Below are 21,068 nucleotides of genomic sequence, written 5' to 3'. Positions count from 1 at the left end.
CTACTGTTTGCATAACATAACAGAAATGCTATGTTTAATGGAATACAGATCTACCTAAAATACTGTACATTACACAGTTATTGGCACAATATCCCACAATGCAAACCATATTTGCACAGTAAGCCCACCTTTGACATGTTCATCTTACTTATACACCCATACATATGTCTACCGTTACAATATATCGACATATACTATCCCCTGTTATAGCACATACTTGTTGGACTAACCCTGACACTGACAGTGGCTGGAAGCGAACTGGTAAGTTCCAAGCCCATATCATCCCTTGTGGTGTATGAGGAGTTTGCCTTGTGACCTACAGCAGTACACACACAGAATACTACAAGCATTACTACTGCTCAACAATACATTGCTACAAGATAGCTATTTCCACTATATGCAATGATTACACTGTAATTCTTAGAGAACAGGTATTACATACACAGACATACTACATGTTATACATACCTTCTTAGTAATTGGAGGTGTTATTGTCTAGTATAATACTCATTTTCGGCTTGTCTTTCAGTGTTTTGTACAGTTCTACAGGTAGATACAGATGGTCTGAATTTGTGACAAGGCAACCTTTTATAGTTACAGATCAGTAACATGTGCTATGCCGATAACCAATTGGTGTTCCTAAGTAGCTAATTACATGCACATCAGCTGCGCTGCTACTGACTTAGCCAATACCATGGCAGTAGTGGAGTATAATTGAGTACTCCACTTGGGCATTGTCCCTTTGCCTTACTTGTGAGGAATACAGCCTGGAAGTGTTGTTTGAAATCTACTGCAACAGCTGTATGGAGACGAACAGTAATATATTGTGTGTAATGCCTAGAGGATTTGGTCTAAATGTGAGTACTGCTATTTTATTTCTGAACATTGCTACTTGTGCAGGGTTTGTCTGCACCTAATACTTCTGCATATGTTTCAGTCTGGCCAGGATGTTTGACCAGCTCAAGGCTGCATAGCTATGCGTATAATGTTAGGGGGTTTAAAGTGTGCTTACCAGACATCTTTAGTTTGGTGTTAATGTGTATCATACTGTGCTGATAATCAGTACTCGGTAACACTTCCTGTTGTACAAACCTTTTAACCCTCTGAAAACGGGATTCGTTCATACAAACCTTGTAACATCAGTAGCTGTTCAATTGTATAACAGCAACTATTTCACATAGGGCCATGTTACTGTGTCTGTGTCCAGGTATGTTAAGGTTTCAGCAGATGTTGTACAGTAGTTGAATAATTGGTTATGGTATGACAGTATGTACTAATGTAATTATTTTGGGTGTGGGGGAGATGTTGTGGGGTGTACATAGCAGATGCAAGTGTGTAGGAACCCCTTTTATACAACTTCTATATGTGTGTGGGTGTTCTTTCCCTATGTGAATACCTATCCCTTAGTGGACTAATTCTATGGAAATTGCAGGCTGATTCATTAAGGCACTGTTAAATGCTTCCTGTATAGCATGCAGGTACTGTTAGTCCTTGAATCCTTTTGGGAATACATCGGAATGTGTGTGTGTGTGTGTGTGTGTGTGTGTGTGTGTGTGTGTGTGTGTGTGTGTGTGTGTGTATATATATATATATATATATATATATATATATATATATATATATATATATAATATGTGTGTATATGTATATAGATATAATATTATATAATATATATTATTGCATACGTTTATCTGTACCTCCATAGATGTGTAGATGTTTTAACCTATCTATATATCTACATATAGATGTAGATCTGTATTGATCTGTATAAATCGACATGTCTCTATGTATCTCTCTCTAAATAGATATATATATATATATATATATATATATATATATATATATATATATATATATATATATATATATATATATATATACATATATATATATATATATATACATATATATATATATATATATATATATTCTTGCTTTCACCCTATATAAATTCAAGGGATTTTCTACAATAAGCCCCTCTTTACTCCTGCACCAATCTGCTCTCTGATTTCATTTCTAAATCCACCAAAATAGATTTAGCTGACTCTCAGTTGACTGTAAGGATGTAAATATTGCTAATTATGTTTGTACCTAGTAAAAAAAAAAAATGTTGTTTTGCACTGTTCTTACTATGTATACTTGCAATTCACATCTTCCTGACTGTTTGTACATTTCTATTGTATTTTATCTCATGCATTTGTAACCTTGATTGTACTGCCTTTGGAGCTTTTCTCCCCGGGCCTCCACTGAAAATGGGTACTCCGTGGCCCAGTGGACTTCCCCGGTAATCAAATTGAAAATAAAATAAATAAAGTAATATATATATATATATATATATATATATATATATATATATATATATATGAGCATACACCTTTCATTGGGTACATGGCAGGTTGTCCTATTTCAACACATTCCTCCCTTTTGTGTTTTAACCTGTCTGCATACAGAACTGGCATAGATACATCTCAGGTAGCTTAGTGGTAGGTTACACTGAGGATAGAGTACATGGTTGAGGGTTCTAATCCTAGAAGGTGTTATTATTTTACCTCTCAGAGTAGGTACTGGTAGGGAAAGTGTGAATAATGTACATTTAAGTGGTTGTAAGCAGGTTTGCCCGTGGTCTGTGCGATGTTGAGCAAAGATTAAACCTGTGAAGCGCTTCTCCTTTTAACCGTGTTTAAGCGCTGCTTACCGTTGCGCAAACCTAAGCAAACCCACTTACAACTGCTTATAAGTGCTTTAATCCACCTGCATCCAACAGCCCTTATTCTGGCCCTCAAAATAACTTAACAGTCCTTGCAGGTCTTGTACTTGGGACCATGAACACCACAGTCACTGACTTTACCACTAAGGCATCTGAGATATATACAAATGTTATGGTGTTTAGAATATACATTTTACTACAGGCATTCCTCACTACTGAAAACAAATGTGACAGTCAGTTGGTGTACATATGTTTGACACATGTTAATGTTCATATGTTTGTGAAATTAGGTGTTGCAATGTGGCATGACAGGGTGTATTATGAATGAGAAAGGTTCTTGTTTTGTATCCTTTTTATATTGTCCCCATACTCCATGTATACCCCTCCAGTTCACTTATTAAACATCCGACCCAGACTCTCCTTGATGCATGATTTCATTACCCATCATTCTCCCCCCACCCCAATCTTCACATACACAACAACCATCCCTTCTATGGTGAAGTAGGTTAATATTAATAGTTATAATACCAGAGCTGCATGTGTTTTGTGTAAACTTCAATTCCTTTGGATTGCTACTGTGTCACGAAGTGTGTTCATAGACATTTATATATGTGGCTAGTGATGTAACTGTAAATATATATATATATATATATATATATATATATATATCTATGTGCAGACATCACAGACATGCATACATATATATATATATATATATATATATATATATATATATATATATATAAATATATATATAATATATATATATATATATATATATATGTCATATTAATTTGTAACAGTTATACATATGTAGATTTGTATGTGTTGGTTCACAAACTACAGTACATTACAATGTACTTTACATATGTACACAAAGTGACTGTCCCATTTGTGGTCATTACAGTGGAATGCATTATGGTATAAGGTGTAGTCTAAAGACTGTGAAACATGTATACACCTCAGATGGCCTAGTGGTAAGTCCCATGACTATAGTGTGCATTGTCCAGGGTTCAACACTTGCGATGCTTTAAAAATGTTTTTTACTCCAGAATAAGGCTCATTTAAGCAGTTGTAAGCATGTTTAAAAGTGTTTGTGTGACATTATAGCAGCGGTTAAACACAATTAAACAAACTTTGTAATGTATAACCTGTGAGCTCAAACATGGCCACATCCGCTAACTACTCAGGATATGTACATTTCAGTGACGTAACATCTCACTATGTGCTTACATAACATTACATTCTCTGTTGACTTTACTCTCTGGCACACATGGGTTTATATGGGTGTTATGAATGTTTATTATACAGACGATTACTACCTATATATGCAAGCTGTGGTTAAGGTATACTTTTTAACATGATAAACATCCCTGACTTTATTGGGATTGGGACCTTGAATGCACAGATACTATGCAGATGCTGTAACCATTACACTATTGACATTAACGTTCCTTCCACCTATTTCCTATTTAGATGATTTCTATGTGTAAGCTAGGCTAAGCAAAGGGCGGAGGCACCCAAACCCACTGAGATTCACTTACTCTTGAAATAACAAATGTAATGTGAGACAATAAATTACATTCCTAACTACATTAGGCAGAGCCCCTCACTGACACACTTCAAGGGAAACCTTGTTGTGTGAATGGATAACAGAATATACACCCCTGGGATCATGTGTCCCAGAACCATACAGCCAGGTGGTGGGGAGCCCGTCCAGTTTGATATCTGCAAGACCTGTTGGGGAAATTGAATGCTACTGAATTGTCACATTGACATGCCCTCTTTAGGTCACTAAGTGCCCCTATCACCCTCCACCACCCCAGTCTTCAACAGCTTCCGGCAACTCTGCCTGGAATTGCTTCATTGGCTATGCTTAACAGAGGCTCAGTTACTTCATAAATGGTGCGGAGAAAGTCAACACACTGTAGCTATGCTTCTAATTTCCCTTGGGCAGATAGGTAGTAGGCTATCTGTGAACCTCTGAAGTGCAGGCCATCACAGCCATAATATGTGAATAAACAGACTTTCAGAGCACAATATACAGTGAGAAATCACCATGTAGTCAGGAAACAGTTAAGTACAGCAAGAACATACCGAACACTGATACATAATCACTCCATAAGCCTATCTTGGAAGCTAGAAGACTTGCATAAGTTTAAGGCTTTCTCTTGCTTACCAGTAGGTTACCTACAGGAAAGATGAGAAACAAGCACAGATGGGAAATATGCTTGCAACAATACCATACTGGCTTATGTGTCAGCCTTAGGCTTTGGAATACTAACCAAGGCTATTGTCGCCCCCATGGTGCATTTTTTAGGAGAGTCTCAAAGGTGAATACCAGCTCTGTAAACAGCACAATAGCAGAATCAATGAGGGTTATGCTACTCAACACCAGAGGTTGTGATGACAACATGCATGCCCTCACAGCACTCCTCAGGATGGACAAAATCTACATCTGTGCAGTAACTGAGACCTGTTTTGAGGCTCCTGAGAGAACACCAGCACTACCAGACTACAACCCATACCACACATTTTGGCCACAGAAAATGGACTGACACAGACATGGAGGGGGTGTATCCATATTCATCAGGGATACATACACCTCCAGGTTAGTGGGGCAGCATGATACCTCTGAGATCATCCATGTGCAGCTAACATTAGCCACAACTGCAATGTAAACTGTGGCCTGTTACAGATCACCCTCCATGACCCAAAACCACCACTCCACCTACCTGGAGACAGTGGAGAATATGACAGTCCTACTGCACACCCTGGCATTGGTCGATGTCAACTACCCTACCATTAACTGGGAAATATACTCAAGTACTCACTTCCAGGCTCAGCGCTTCCTGGAATTTATCACCTCATATGCCCTGTATTGGGTGGTAACCTCCCTAACGAGGGGTGAAAACATACTAGAAGTGGTCATCATCAACATGGTGACAGGTGCACCACAGCACAGGTTAACCGGTCACTGGTTAGATCTGACCATGAACTATTCACTGTTTCCACACCCAAACATCTCCCCCACCCACGGAAACCACAGTGTATACCTTTCCTAGACCTAAATTTACACTACTAAAGACAGGGGTAGGGGGTTTTGCAGCCCCCATGCTATGGGGAAACACTGCTCAAGATACATACAGATTTACAAAAGCATTCTATAAGCACCTACATGGATGTATGGCTCATGCCATCACTGATAAACCAAGACTCACTCCTCCTAGATAAGGACACCAGTCTGGTGGACCCCTGCAATAAACAGGCTATACAACAGAAGTAGGATATTGTTTCAGACAAACAGCAAATCCCACAAAGGATAGACATCTGTGACCACTATTAGTATGATATGTAGGTCCATCATGAAATCATCAAAGGCTAACATCAACAGGAAAGTACGCAAGAATTCAATAGATAAACACAATGCCTTCTTTGGCTATGTCAAGGAACTAAGTAGTGACACACAGATTTGCACTGTGCCAGTGAAATATAGCACAAAATATGCGGACCCTAATGATATCGCCAACATCCTTGCAGATACATTCAGTGCATACTTCACCCCCTAAAGAGCCCACAACACTACCGGAAAGGTACAGTATCCCACACATCAGAGGCACACAGGTGGAAATGGCCCTCTCTAACAGCAGAACACAGCGTCAATGGAGGCAGATGTTGTCCCAGACTGCAGCTTGCAAACAGTACAAAACAACCTAACCCTCCACCTAATTAAGCTTTTCAGCCTCAGCCTCTCCACAGGCTACATGCCCATACAATGGTGCATGGCAACTGTTATTCCACTCCACCAAGGTGGAATCACAACTGACCATGGTAACTACCACCCCATAAGCCTGACTAGCCTGGTCTGCAATGGTATGGAGCGTATTCTCATGACACTCATTAACAAAGACATTGGTAACCTCCAAACATGTGACTCAACCCAGGTCAGCTTGGTTGAGTGCAGTTCATGCCTAGTGAACCTGTTTGATTACATACACTCACCAAGACGTTAGATGAGATGAGAGGTGGTTCACACATACTACCTGGACCTCGCCAAGGCTTTTGACACCATTCCCCCACTCAGGTATTATTGATAGACACACCAGCCTTTACATACACCCATACATCGCAGGTTGGTTTGCCAACGGGCTTACACACAGAACCCACATGGTACAACTAGCGGTCTCCAGGTCCAACTCTTGACCAGTCATAACTGGTGTCCCACAGGACTCAGTCCTGGGAGCCCTACTGTTTGGCATATACTTCTCAGAGGTACAGGCAAATTCCAGTGGAGTACAGCAGACCATGTTTGGCAATGACTGTGAACTGGGAGCCATAATTGACAGTCCAGCTGACACAGACATCCCTCAAGGGGCATCACAGAGACCGACACAGGGTGTCAAGGTCATGGCCTCCAGCTAAGTGCCACTAACTGCATGGTCATTCCATTGTGGAATATTAAGCACCCACATATTACCACATAAGTGGCAGCCACTTTAATACAGATGAGGTAATGGGGTATCTGGGGACTAAGGTAGATAGTGATCTCTCCTTTGACAATCATAGCTCCAGAGTAGCTAGGACGTCCTTCTATGTAGGCCATCTGATTACTAAATGGTTCCCATCTAGACATACTGGGGTTATAGTGCCCCTTTACTCATCACTCATCACTCATCAGTCCCATCATAGGGTATAATAACCCATTTGGGATGTACCTCAGAAGACACTTCCAACAGCTGGAAGGTCCACAAATGTACCTCGCCAAGGGAATTATTGGCCTCAAACATATGCCCTATGCAACCAGACTGAATAAACTCTTGCTTTACTCAGTGGCATCTCGTTTACTCAGAGATGATCTCTGCTGGCTATACAGCTATGTCAAACTCAGGCTTAATGGATATGCTCCACCTATGGGAATCCATGTTACAGTAAGCCACACACTCTAGTGAGCTGAACCTTGCCACAACAATAACTGGAAGATGCTGGAAGGATGGATTCCTGTCACAGAAACTCCCCATACTTTGGAACAACATTCCTAATTACATTATACAGAGCCCCTCACTAACACTCTTCAAGAGAAAGCTTGAAGAGTGGATGGGGAACAGTAGATACACCCCAGGGATTCCGCCATTGACTCTGCTCCACAGAGGACAGTTAATGAATCAATGTGGTGGCAAAGGCTGACACATTTTGGCTAGGCTAATGAATGGCCTCTGGCAGTTGGCCAAGTACATACCTATGAACCTATACATGCAGTATCAGCACATGCTGATAGCTTAATTTACTGTTCAGATGTTGACTTACCTTGTGCCAAAGGCAGTTGTGCGTGCAATAGTTGAGAGCTGCCTATGTTGGATGCACACAGTAGACTGCCTATACATGACAATTTACAGGTAGTCTTGTGTGTGTGCCATCCATTTTTACTGTGTGTGTAGGTGGAGAAAGGTCAGTGTGTGTGCTATACATTTCCTCCTTGCCAAGGCATGGGCATACTGGGCATGCTTCCATCTTCCTACTGGGGCTGGCTCAGGGTGTTCGTGGTCTGAGTACCTCTGTGCCTGTGGGGCCCTTGGCAATGGTGGTGGGCTGTGAGGGTCTTCACCATTCTGTCCCTGCTGCAGCTGTTTCCGCAGGATCATATTGTGTAGCATGGCACATACTATGAAGATGTGGGCACACGTGCCTGGAGATTACTGCAAGGCTCCACCAGATATGTCCAAGCAACGGAACCGTGATTTCAGCATCCCAAACACACGCTCTATGATGATTCTGGTTTGTGGGAGTGCCTCATTATGTCATTCCTGCATGGGTGTGTGTGAATGTCTGATGGGGGTCATCATTCACGGTTCCAGTGCATAGCCAGCATCCCCCACCAGGTGGAATTTGGGATGTCCCCCCCTGACAAATACCTGATACAGCTGTGAGGCATGCCAGATGTGGGATTTGTGATAGCTTCCAGGGCTGCCAGCACACACATCCATGATAATGCCCTGGGCATTGCACATAACCTGGCAGTTGATGGAGGGGTATCCCTTGCAGTTTATGTAGCGCCTACCCTGCTCACCAGTTGGTGATTTGATTTCTATGTGCTTGCAGACTATTGCACCCAGTACCTCCGGGCATTCTGCCACACAGTGGAAGAGACGCATATTGCTGGCCAACTCCTCCTGCATTCAGGGGAAGTATATGTGCTCATTGGCATGTGTTAACATGGCATCCAGGAAATGGTGTAGTACCCTGGATGCTGATGCCTGTGAGATACCCATGATATCCCCAGTTGGTCTTTGAAAGGTACCTGTAGCTAGTATTCTCAGGCTTACACATACCTTCATATTCACTGGGATGGGTTCCCCTCTGTTTGTTCTGGCTCTAACTCTGTCCACCCTGTAATGCTCTACTATCTCCAGATCATGTAGCCCCTGGTAGGTTATCCTGGGTCTGAACACTCTCCTCCTCCTCTGCTTCCTGAGGTGGTCATGTGCATCATCCTCCACATCACCTTCAGTCTCCAACACATGCTGGTGGATCAAAGCTATGGCAGCCCCTAACATGTACATACTAAATGTTCCCCGTCTGTATACACCACTGGTGCAGAGTGTATGGGAATACACAAATGTGTGTGAGGTGCTTTCATACTTTATACTATTGTGCTATGGATGCTGCTGATGTCATTGGGTGTGTATGAGCTATTCCAGCTGCAGAATATCTTAATTATGGGTTTTACAATGGGTACTGCAAGTGCGGGGTCTTTACTGTGGAGTTATGCTTGCCTGCCTTGATTAATCTGTTGCCCTTTAATTCACTTTTAAACCTGGATCCCCTCCCATTATCAGGCATGCATCCACCTGCCATCTTTCTTGTTTTGTAATTTCCCTACCCAGTCATGGCAAAATGTGTCTTGTAGCTGATATACTGCAAATTGGCTTTGTTCTGCTTTCACACTTTACCGTTTTCTTTGCAGTACAGCCCCTCCACTTTCCTGTTCTGCAGGTAGCTGCTTGCAGCCTTGTTAGCTGTTGTCAATGACCCACTGTAGGCTCCTAGGTGTTAATTAGTCATTTGTACTCCAATTTCACTGCTGCAGCATTTCCTTATTTATTTCCTATATCCTTCCTGTTTCAGCTGCAGTGCGAGCCGCGCAAACCCATTTACCGGGTTTACGCGCATTTTCTTCTCAGTTCACATTCATACTCGGTTACCTTGTGTACTCTCAGCTAAGCGTAGCTATGGCCAATTCGACACACCTCTATCCTGCAGCTTTGCCTAGCTAGGGGCAAACCAGTTTAGCAATGCTCCAATGTGCTTACAGCAATGGTGACACACCTCTCTCTTGAGTCATCTTTATCTCAAGGGCACACCTCGGTGTTATAATGCTACACTGCTAGGTGCATCCTTAGACCAGCGGGGAATCTGTGATTCACTATTACTCCTCTCATTTGCATGACATTGCCTACTAATTCCTAACTACCACGCATAACACTGTCACAGCCCCTTAGCAACCCTTGCTCCATAGTATGGTGTAGTATGCCTGCCATTGACTATTATGGGGAAATCATGATATGTGTTACATTGCAGTTTTATTCTAAATTTTTATATTTTCCTTGCGATCCCCTTTGCGCGCCGCTGTCCTGCACTTCCAAGTCGCAATAGTGTGACTATATATATTAAATGTTCATTTTATATTTTGTACATTTTTTTTATGCCGATAGCTATATATTTAGCCATTGGCATATATTAACAATATAATATCTGTGTTTGGTCGGCTGTCATGGCTCCGATTTTATGTTTGCAAAAATGTAAACCATTTTTTACGGCTTACATTTCTGCATGCTTACACTATGCCTGCACCACTTCCTGGATCGCTACATACCTTCATTTGCATGCTACACTGCTGCACATGGGGTAATTAGCATACAGGGCCCGGGAGCTGTGCGGGTGTACCGTACACGGGTAGTGCATGTGGGAAAGGCTCGTACCTGGATCGCTCGGTGGCCATATTTGGTGTTGGAATGCCGACGCTATGCCTGCACCTGGGGCAAGCTTCATGAATCCCGGGGTATATAAATGTAATCACTGGTGTGTTACCACCTGTTATGAATGTTACTGTGTTTTATTGGTTTGGCTGAATTGTAATAAAAAAAGGATATTAGATATTAGAAAAAAATGTTTTTTATTTCATTACAGAAGGAAATCATTATCACATATTCGACAGCCGTATGTAAAGGATGAATCTGCTGTTGTAGTGAAAGTGTTTTGCCATAATTGTGTGACTTACTATTAACACCACCACATGTGGGGTACAAAGTGCTGAGCTGTATCGTCAGTATTTCATAAAATGACTTTACATAAAAAAAAAAAACTTTGCAAAATTTCTTTTCCCATATCGATGACACTGAGGTTAAGTGGTAATCTTTAACTTCAGTGGCATCAACTAAGGGAAAATGTGAAGTCATCCATCCTAGGTATCTATCATATTTACCACACACCCCTTAGAGTTGGCCCAGTAGTCAAGGACTTAGGGACACATATAGATAGTAATCTAGCCTTTGACCATCACATGTCTACAGTGGTAAGGAAATCATTCTATGCTGCGCAACTTATAAACAAAGGTATGGTATCTGGGTCCAAGGAAGTCATTACTCTATTGTATTTGGCATTCATCAGACCTATTATTGAGTACAATGGCCCCTTTGGTATGTACTTAACCAGGCATATCCAACAATTGGAATGTCCACAGAGGTTCCACACTAAAAGAAAACAGGGCATAAGTAAAATGACCTATACAGACCACAACTAGGCCCTATCCCTATATTCTGTCTCCTACAGGCTTTTGAGAGGAGATCTACGCCTGGCATACAGGGCACTGTCAGACCCCACTCTGATGGACGTCCTGCATTTCCACAAAACAAACAGCACAAGAATTACCCATTCTAAAGACTTAAACCTTGCCTCTGATATAAATAGGACCTGCTGGAGAGATAGGTATGTATCCCAGCAACTACCACATCTATGGAAGAAGCTCACCATCCATGTGAAGCAGAGTTCCTCCCTAATCCAATTCAAGTGCAACTTGGACAATTGGATGGGAATCCAGAAATTCATTCTTCGTTTGACACATGTCTCTAATGGAAACAGGTAACCTGTAAATGGTTCATCTCCAGGCCTATGTTTACACTTATTAAGGGTATCAGAACTTGTCAGAGATTTCGGATGCATGGCTAGGCTTAAAAAAGCCCTTGTGGTTGCTAGCCTAGTAAACACCTATGAACCTATGAAAGGCGTCTGTAGACTTTAATGGATGCAAGTTAAACATGAGCAGAGATGCCACCATTAAAGTCTATGAACTACCACCTTACATATCATCATGTAGGGAAATAGGTTCATAGGTAGGTACTGGGGCTATATAAGCATAGCTAAAATGGTACCTTGGCTTTCGCCACCCAAGAAAATTATTTTCCTGTGCCCCTGTCAAGCAGAGCCACAGAAGTAATCCCCGGGGTGAATTTCCCATCTCCCATCCAATCATCAAGATTTTTCTTGAAGTGTGCTAATGAGGAGCTTTGTTTGATATAGATAGATAGGTGGTCTGTTCCAGAGTATGTGAAGTCTCTGGAACAGGAATCTATCCCTCCAGCATATTTGATTTATTGTGGTGACAAGGTTTATGTCGCTAGAGCGTGTAGCTCAGAGGGATTGGGATTTCTTTAAGTGGAGCATGTCCAACAGCTCTGGGTTTGACATAGCTGTGTATGTTAGGCAGACATCGCCTCTGAGTAGGCGATATGCGATGGAGTAAAGCTGGAGTTTTTTTGAGACAGTCTGCGTAGGTCAACTGTTTGAGGCCGGTAATCCTCTTTGTGAGGTATTTCTGTGGCCTTTCTAGTTGTAGATGTCTTGTGAGGTACATACCAAAAGGGGCATTGTACTCTATTATGGGTCTAATGAGTGACGAGTAGAGAGGGACAATGACCTGTTTTTTCCTGGATGAGAAACCTTTTGTGATGAGGTGTGCCACATAGAAGGATTTCCTGACTACTGTGGCAATGTGATTATCAAAGGAGAGACTACTGTCTACCTGTGTCCCAAGGTCTCTTATCACACTTTTGGTGTTAAGTAGACTACCACCTATGTGGTTGTTCATGGGTACAGTGTTTTTACCAAAAGGGATGACAATGCACTTTTTGGCATTGAGCTTGAGGCCATGGCTTTGACACCAGGCATCTGTCTCAGTGAGGCCCTTTTGTAGAATGTCCACATCATTAGGAGTTTTGATTATGGCTCCTAGTTTGCAGTCATCTGCGAACTTCATTAGCCAAAGACCTTCTGTGCTAGCCTGTACTTCTGAGAAGTAGATACCAAACAGGAGAGGACCCAGGACTGAACCCTATGGTACTCCACTTGTCACTGGTCTGAAGTCGGATTTGGAGTCTGTTACTTTCACAGTGTGGGTTCTGTCAGTGAGACAGTTGACATAGGGATTTATACCTAGTTTAGTGAGTTTATCTATAATTTCAGAGTGGGGGATGGTATTGAAAGCCTTGGCAAGATCTAGATAGGCTGTGTGAACCACCTTATCCTCATCTACGGCTTTGGTGACCACTTCAGAGAAGTCTATCAGGTTTAGGAGACATGATCTGCCTTTTACAAACCCGAACTGGGTGGGGTCCAGAGTTTAGAGATTACCATTGTCATTGTTTATAAGTTCCATGATGATACGTTCCATAGCCTTGCAGACCAGATTCATCAGACTAATGGGGTGGTAGTTCCTGGGGTCCATGGTGGCGCCCCCTTTGTGGAGTGTGATAACTGTCGCTGTGCACCATTCAGTGGGCACAAAGCCTGAGGTGAGGCTATGACTGAACATGGTACTTAGGTGGGGTGCCACTTCATTCTGTAGTTCATGTAGAATGCAACCTGGGATGATGTCACGTCCCATGGATGCTGTGTTCTTGGCTTTAGAAAGTGTGTTTTTTACCTGTGCAGCTGTGATTACAGGAACTTTGCATTCTTCCGGTATAGAGATGGGCCCTTTAGGGGGTGGGGGGGTAAAGTTAGCACTGAACCTATCTGCCAGGATGTTGGCAATATTAGTTGGTTCTGTATATTTAGTGCCATTATTCTGTAACTCAGAGCAGGTCTGAGTGTTGCCACTGAGATTCTTGACATAGCTATAGAATGCTTTGTGGTTGTCTTTAGAATCAGTGGCAATTCTGTTTTTGTAACTAGCTTTGGAGGATTTTATGAGGGATCTCAGCTTTTTACTGAGGCTGACCAGGGAGTTCCTGCAATAATGGGATTTTACTCTTTTTTGCTACAGTTTCTTTCTTCTGTTTGTTTATGGCAGGGGACCACCAGACTGGCTTCCTTTTTTTGGAGGATAGCATCTTGGTTCTGTTAGAGATTGCATGATCCATGCACTCCTGTAAGTGCTTATAAAGTGCATTTGTATAGGATTCAGCAGTTGTACCTCTATTGTCCATCTGCATGGGTGTCGTGAAGTTTGCCACTTCTGTCTTACGAAGCATGAAGTTGGCTTTGGAGAATTATTTTACGGTGGTTTCCCTAATGGGGGGTGAGGGCGGGATGTGGATGTCTAGGGTGATTAGCTTGTGGTCGGATCTGACCAATGAGGAATTGACGTCTGGTGTGAAACACCAGTTGCCCATGTTGGAAATGACCAGGTCTAGGATATTGCTGCCCATGGTGAGGTGTGGATAAGTTGATCCAAGACATTGGAATTTATGAATTCCAGAAAACGTTGAGCAAAAGAGTTGGTACATAAGTAGTTTTCCCAGTTAATGGTGGGGTAGTTGAAATCACCCATTATTAGGAAGTTAGGTTGTACCCTAATATTTTCCTGTGTATTAAGAAATGAGGAGTGGGAATCCAGGGGCATGGTGGGGGATCTGTAGCAAGCTACAATTTGGATTGCGGTCTTGCCCAGAGTTAGTTGCACTTGGATAATCTTGGATGCACTATGGTGGGCAACTAGCCTGGAGGTGTGGATATCCTTAATGAATATGGACATGCCTCCACCTTTAGTGTTTTGGTCCAGATTAGGTGGCCGAAATGGTAAATTTATTCGGGCCATGGTTTTAATGAAAAAGGTTTACAAAGCTAAAAATGTCCCAGATAAATAAGGATAATACACTTTCGCAAAGTACATTGTGGCATTTAACTCACTAAATGCCTCAATGTAGTACTGGATTGTTGCAAACCACTTGAACTGGCAATGTGATGCAGACTTGCATAAACATCTATTTCCAAAGCATTTCTAATCCATCGATACTGGCATTGTTTTTTGCCGTACAAAAATGTGTTTCTTTTTTGATTTTGAGTTAGTTCTTTAGTAATATTAACATGAATACTTACAATAACAAGCACACACACACACAAACACACACACACATACACACACACACACACACACACACACACATGCACACACACAAAAATATCTATTTATGGCTGTTTATAGCAGGCCTACATGTCTAATTATGTGCAGGGACACACAAGAGGTAATACTGCATTAACAAAATGTGTTTAGGTTAAAATTAACATTTTTCAACTTTACAGATTTAGATTAGAAACATAAAATATAGTACATTTAGTATGAAAGCAACATTTGTCAGTTACTAAAGGTGGTAATATTACAGAAAGATTCATTTAATGGAATGCAGTCTCCTTTGTTCTGCCTGCTACAAAGCCAGTTAATTGTCTATCAGCAAATGCAAATTGACCATATCACATGGACTGTCCTTGTCTCTGCGTGAAAAATATTTCTGTCTCATCTAAGCAAGAACACAAAAAAAAAAACAATTTTCCATGAGAATTTGAATCATAAAAAAGCACAAAGACTTGCCTCCATTGCAATTACATGGAAATGAGTTAGAAATTGTTCTGTGGTACAGGAAAGTGCCATGCTTAAAAAAAATACGAAATTTGCATAAAATTACTGCTTTAGAGATAGCTTAATTTTGTGCATCTGCCTATGGTAGAAATAAGTTCTGAATACAGCAGGCAGTTACATATTTAATAATGTACTAATTTCAAGTGTAAAATTTATACTAAGTTCAGTTCTTCTCTTAGTGGTATACATTACTTTGGAAAATGGATTAACTAATAATTAGTATACTTCTGTTTGAGCGTTATTAATGCTGGCTAACATCTGCAGTTTGTGAACATGTTCATATTTAAATTGGAAGATAGATAGATAGATAGATAGATAGATAGATAGATAGATAGATAGATAGATAGATAGATAGAATTGCAGTACTGATGATCATTTTATCTGAAAGGCTGTTTGGTCAACAAAGTTAAGTGGTGGGGCTGGGAGTTTGTGAGCAAGTGTGTATGTTTTAGGATTACGTAAGGGGAAATATTTAATGTGGTTTATGGTCAGGGTAAGGGATGGGTAAGGGGGCTATCCTTTGTGGGTGTGGGTATGCGTGTGCTCACAGTGAGTGTCCACGCTGTCCTGTGTAGTGACAGTGTTACTGAAAGGGCTTTTGTAAGGTAAGGTGCATGTTACAGCTACGGTTAACATGCATTATTAAAGAAAAGCAGAAGGGCAAAACAAGAGGTGTTCCATCCAAGTAGCCCTACCCCTTCCTGCTGAAGATGACAAGCGGTCTGCAAATACAGAAGAAGGATTTTCAGCCTCTACCAATGTATAAGGTTGGGTTAATTTGTTGGCCCTAAAAGATTTTAATAATTTTGTTGAACCTAATTTTTTTTCTACACAAAATTCTTATGTTTCTGGGACCCAAATATGTATTGACAGAATTTTGATTTACAATAACCTATACTGCAAAATTAATTTTGCTAAAGTAATTCCATGTCCCTTATCTGGCCATAATGCTATTACTTTTAAACCAGCTATTAAACTCAAAAAATGTCAATAGTTAACAGTATTCCTATAAGATGAAATTTAATGAATTTAAGGGTCAGTTAATGATAATGGAGAAGTGAGTAATAATTTATGGGACTCTCTTAAAACATATTAACAAGGCAAATTATATCTTGGTAAGATAATAAAACGAAAAAATGGGCTTAAGCTCACCCCAAATATAAACATTATCAAAACCACATACATATTTATGTATGAACCTGTTGTATACCCCACCTCTTAATTACAATATTAACATTTTCTGCCTTACTTTCCTTCACCTATCATAAATTTCTTAGCTCTAATCACATGATCTATTATCTATTTGGCAAACCAGCTAACACACCTCTTCAAATGCTCAATGTTCAGCAACATTTACTAATGTAGAAGTATATTTTATATTGTAACAGTTTGCCTTTATTTCACATCAGTGTAATCTAACAATGTATATTACTTAATGACTATTCATGTATATTACTGAATGTCTATTTAAAAATGTTTTTAATATTTTGTAGCTTTTTTCCCGCAGGCTTCTGTGAATAAAATTATTTGACTGAACCCAGATGGACAAACCTGGTAAACATAATCAAAATAAAATAAAAATAAATAAATTATTAAATGCCGGGTTAGAATGTTAATAAGCAAAAACAAACAAATGTCCACTAGTGCCACACTGAAATGGGATAATTGCAGAAATATACACAATATTTCCTGAAAATTGTATTCACTTGTCAGAAATTTACTTATTAATGTTCAAAATAATAATATCATCTACCAATTTTGGAAACTAACACTAACCATCCCAATATTAAAATAAAATAAATTTCTAACTCTGGATTCACCTTACAGACCAGGGATGGAAGTCAAAGAGTTTCTCTCTGCTGGTGCAAACTGGCCAACATGGTTTGGTCAATTAGTATCATAGATAGAATCTCCAGTAAGGAGACATGGTAAAGCTGCATAGCAAAACACCTCATTAGTGGGTCATTGGTACAGCTCTGAGTCAAACACTGTGCTGTTAGAACTGACTGCTCTCTTTAGCCCATGCACTGGGGTAGAATGGACATCCCTCCCACACCAGAACACACATACACATACATTAAATACATAGATGCACATATACGCACAAATGCACAGAAACGTATGCACACACACATACAAACATATTGATTCAGTGACATTTATGCCCCTACAGTTGTGCACACACACACACACACACACACACACACACACACACACACACACACACACACACACACACATATATTTATGCATGTGGCTCCACTATGCATATTTGTAGTCAAGATATGAGCCATGGCTACTCCTACAGGAGTGAATGGGTGATCACCATTCAATGACAGTGTTCACTTTTGCCTTCCAGATAAAACAATAACTTGGCAGAGTGATTTTCTGAAGTGCTATACTGTCTGGAGTATTGCATATGGTTAATCAACATTAATCCCATTAATTGTCATATAAGCATGCAGCTTTCCTAGCAATACTGCTTTTTATAAACTTGAAAACAACACAACCAACTAGTACTTCGTAAACACAAAAAGACAGCGAAACTTGCAGATGTTCTCCTTTTCCAAAACTTTATTCCTTAAGTGCTTTCGTAAGGACTAGTATCCAAACTTCCTCAGACAAAGTTACACAAGCAGTCAATGACTTATATACTTATACAATTAATAAATAAAACAATAAAACAATTATATAAAAAAACAATTGAATAATTAAATAAACAACTCAATTCCTTTCCTCTTATGAAAAACTATTTACTTTGTATTTCCATATATAATTCATGATTTTATTACTAAATGCCTAGACACTAAATTAGTGACTTGAATTAGTATAAAATACAACTGTATTAAGTAGAAAAATATATATATATAAATATTTGTGGTATAATTGAATAGATGAAATACCTGGGGCTATTTTTTTGTGTTAACCCCCCCACACACACACACACACACACACACACACACACACACACACACACACACACACTACCTATCTAGCTGTTTAAATTTCAAAATGCGTTTAATGGAAGCATATTCATTAAGGCCAGGGTGTGTGTGTGTGCAAAAGTTCTAAATTGCCACAACAATTCCTTTTCTTCTAACCTTAATGCCCATGGCTCTCCTCTTTTGTTAAATCGTTCCTGGTGCACAATGGCAAACAAACATTTGTGAGAGGGATGTTGCAATGTGTGCCTAGCCAAAGCATTTGTGGTGGCACCTTTACTTATATGATACGAATGCTTGTTCCATTAAATGCATTTTGAAACTTAAACAGCTAGATAGGTAGAGTGTGTGTGTGTGTGTGTGTGTGTGTGTGTGGGGGGGGGGGTTAACACAAAAAACATAGCCCCAGGTATTTCATTTATTCAATTATACCACAAATATTTATATATATATATATATATATATATATATATATATATATATATATATATATATATATATATATATATATATATATTTCTACTTAATACATTTGTATTTTACATTAATTCAAGCCACTAATTTAGTGTCTAGGCATTTAGTAATAAAATCATGAATTATATATCGAAATAGAAAGTAAATAGTTTTCCATAGGAGGAAAGGAATTGAGTTGTTTATTTAATTATTCAATTGTTTTTTTTTTATATAATTGTTTTATTGTTTTATTTATTAATTGTATAAGTATATAAGTCATTGACTGCTTGTGTAACTCTGTCTGAGGAAGTTTGGATACTAGTCCTTACGAAAGCGCTTACAGAATAAAATGTTGGAAAAGGGGAATATCTGCAAGTTTCGCTGTCTTTTTGTGTTTACGAAATACTGCTTTTTATGCTATGGCCTCAACCAGGGGAAAATGTAGCAGGATAGGTATCTCCAAATTGGAAGGTTTATCGCAGTCTGGTGTTAAGGTTCCCACTTTACAGTAAGTCATTCTGAATCTCAAGATCTTTATGTCAGGTTTGTGAAATAGTTTAAGAGTAGTTTTGGTTTCTTTAACAGATTTGCAACAAACTGGACTTAGAATTGGTGAATGACATTAAAAGTGCAACATTACATAAATGATTAAACATTAATAATGTATGCCTATTACTTTATTTTATTTTACATTTATTAATCGGGGGTGTCTGACTGAGCCGAAAAGGCCCTTTTTCAGCAGAGGCCTGGGGAAAAAAGCTCTTAGCTATTAGATATTTGTTTACATACTGAGACAGCTTTCAGTTCTATAACTTGGAAACATCTGGAGCATTTCTCCCCGGGCCTCTGCTGAAAACAGGCTCTGTGGAACCTAGTCGGACTTTCCCGGTCAACAAATGATAAATAAAAAAAAATAAAAAATAAATAAAATAAAATTTATTCTGAGTCTTGAAGATATGTGGTATCCCATCCTCATACATAAATATAGCTAAACAATTATATAGCAGTTCTTTATCTTGTCCTAAATTCGGAATTTATGCTTCACAAGCTGTAAGTCTAAGAAAATGAACCAAAGAGGGTTAAATCAGAAACTGATACTCTGAAACATATAAGAAGAATAAAAGGAAATACACAAGGTGTCCCATATTACCTATCTTTTTTGCTGTAGCATTAGAGCTATTAGTCAATCATATAAGGCAAAATTATAAAGAAATGAAAGTTTTAAATAAACAATTACCTATGATTTTATTGTTTATAGATTGGAAATTAACTCTTCACTAATATTTTTATAGAATGAACTAAAATACTTTGAAAGAATATACAGAACAGTTAATGTAAAAACATCATAATGTTAATAAATCAAAATATAGAACATGCTCTTTTAAATAAAAATAAATAAAAACATAATTGGGATTTCAGAAGATGCAAATATTACTAATTATGCTATGTAAAATATAGATGTCATTACTCAAATTAAATATGATAATATTAAAAGATTATTAGATAATTTTTAAATGGAATGGTATATTTGCATTTAAAGGCAGGCTAAATTTGACTAAAACTATTTGACTACCTTAACATGTAGAATTCAAAGTACTACTTTAATGACAAGCAAAATTAATGAATACAATAAGATATGTACACTTTATGGGAGCTCAAACTGAGAATTGTATTTAATGGGGGGGTTTAAATACCCTGAGCCTGAATCATCTGCATTACCACCATCTTAATTGCCATCCACATTTAAAGTGATAATTCCTTAGATAGATATAGCCTTCTAAGTAAAACAGAATGAAATACATAAATATTTTTGCAGTTGTAAGAAATGTAAAACTCATTTTCAATTTCTAACCCTTACTAGCAGAGTCCTGTTGAGGTTGATACCAATTACATGTAGTTATGTAGTTCTATTCTTACTTCTACTAATTTATGATATATATATAAATATATATATATATATATATAACCTCGGAGTTGGTACATATAATTATCAGGGGGTGGAGGGGCTTGCCCCCCCCCCTGCAAAAACATTGAAACATGTGACATAATCTAACTA

At 39.2% G+C, this 21,068-nt stretch overlaps 1 protein-coding gene across 1 annotated transcript in view; it reads right to left on the bottom strand.

The window, feature by feature from the left end:
- The window catches only part of NLGN2 (neuroligin 2), a 2,850,277-nt gene that overhangs the window by 122,501 nt on the left and 2,706,708 nt on the right, over positions 1 to 21,068 (bottom strand). The window lies entirely within an intron of this gene.

Source organism: Protopterus annectens, chromosome 7.part0 (assembly GCF_019279795.1).
Source record: "Protopterus annectens isolate FY-2018-M chromosome 7.part0, PAN1.0, whole genome shotgun sequence".
In the NCBI taxonomy this organism is placed as follows: Eukaryota; Metazoa; Chordata; order Ceratodontiformes; family Protopteridae; genus Protopterus; species Protopterus annectens.
The sequence above is the reverse complement of the archived record's forward strand: the minus strand, read 5'-3'. Positions and strand labels throughout refer to the sequence as shown.